The sequence below is a fragment of the Chrysochloris asiatica genome, unplaced genomic scaffold, assembly GCF_000296735.1.
Source record: "Chrysochloris asiatica unplaced genomic scaffold, ChrAsi1.0 scaffold00014, whole genome shotgun sequence".
In the NCBI taxonomy this organism is placed as follows: Eukaryota; Metazoa; Chordata; class Mammalia; order Afrosoricida; family Chrysochloridae; genus Chrysochloris; species Chrysochloris asiatica.
The window spans coordinates 12,096,971-12,098,901 of NW_006408532.1; positions in this window are offsets into that span (position 1 = coordinate 12,096,971).

The window sequence follows — 1,931 nt, forward strand, 5'->3', positions numbered from 1 at the left end:
TGGAATTTTGAGCAACTGCATCCATAAGCAAACGTCCACTTTTTCAAATTGTAGCAATTTATACTTGCTCAGAATATCAACCATGTTTATCTTCATCTGGTTGAGTTCTGGTTAGCTAGCCATTCAAGCTAGGTCAAATGGGTATTAGCTGCAAGTTTGGGAGTTCACTCACCTGGCTCTCTATCTTGATCATTTGTTGAGCCCTCTCTCTTGTTTCTTAGTGTAAGCTAATATCTTCTGTTGTCTCTGAGACATTGTGGTATCATTGTATTTGTATTTAATTGATGGTTGTATTTTGGTGTGTGCTGAGGTTCTCACCGACTGTCTCCTTGTGGGTGTGATTAATGAATAGAAGCACATGCACCATTTTCTGTTCACTGTTCGTGAGCACAGTTTAGGGTGGCTGGTGTTGGTTAATGTCTATCTACCGTTGATCAAGTAGTATAGGAACGGTCACTGACTCTTGTCCAGTGAGTGGAGCTGTAAAGGGTGGGGTGTGGTTGGGCTATATGGTCATGGTTTCTGTCTCCCATGGGGTGGGGAAAGAAGAGAAAATACACACAGGAAAACAAAAAGAACCAACAAGCAATCAAAGTAAAAACAGAATATAAGAAAGGAGATAAAATAAACAAAAATGGGCAGCAACAAGAAAAGAGGAATATAATAACTAAAAAGAGAAAGGAGGAACAGGAAAATTGAACTGTACAAGAGATAAAATAAAGGGAGGAGGAAAAGTGAAAAGAGAAAGAGACTAGAGAGCAGTATAGAAAAATTAGGAGAACAAAAGAAGAAGAGAGTGGAAATGAGAAAAAGAAGAAAAAACAAAAGTGGGGATAGAAAAGAAAAACATCAAGGGAAGAAAAAGTGAGAAAGAAGGAGAAGAATGAATAAACAAACAAAAACAACGAAACAATGAAAGGAAAAATTAACAAATAACTAGTGCAATTGTTGGACCCAGGGAAGAGAAAATTCTAGGGAGCTCTTTCCAGCCAAAGAATTCACAAGGTGGGTTGTGAAGGGATGTGACAACTGAGTTCCCAGTCCTAGATGGAGTTCCTATTGGCCTAGGTGTTTTCTGTGTTCAGTACATCCAATCTGGAAGCAGTTCATGGAGGCACTTCAGGTGGCTAGTTACAGTGTCTGTCAGAACCTCAGGGCACCTGAGGGCAGGGTAGCTATTTATGAGGGTTCATGCTAGTCTAATTCTGGCCTGGAGACTCTGTGACTTCTATAGATCTGGAGCAGAGTTGGCCTGAATCCAGGTGCCAGGGCAGCTCAGCAGGTATCTGCCTCATATTGGTTCAAACCACACAGCTCCAAACTCCTGGGGAACAGGGTCCGCGGTGGGATTAGATGAAAGTGGGGGCCAGCCTCATATTCAGGGGAGTGTAGGGAGCAGAAAGGAATCAAACCTTTTCTACTGCCCATGTGAATCCATGCTACCATGCCGCCATTAGTCTGTCTCTCCAAAACTGCTTGAAGAAGTTCAAAATGGCCACACCACATTTGACTGGTAGTCCGTCCATTCACCAATCTCCTTCTTTTGCCACCATTGCTCAGCTTCTCTTACTAGCAGGTATTCAGTCCACTTCTCTAACCTTTTTTCTGACGCTCAGGGTTCCCGGAGTGTTCTCTGTGTCTCTTTCATTTGGTCTCCCATATCTTTGTTGTAAAGGACCTATGTAGGGTGTCTGCCTAGCCAGCCATCTTGCTGGAAGTCTCTTTCATCATTTTTTTTTTTTTTTGCCATCTTCCCTCTCAGTGTTTGCCATCTTCTTTCTCATTTGCCTTCCCCTTCACCCAAGTTAATACGTGTCTACTCTCTAGCCAGTTTATCACACAATGCTTGCCAACTCAACTGTTTGTTGTTGTTGTCAGGTGCCATCGAGTCAGAACTGACTCATAGCAACCCCATGCACAGCAGAACGAAA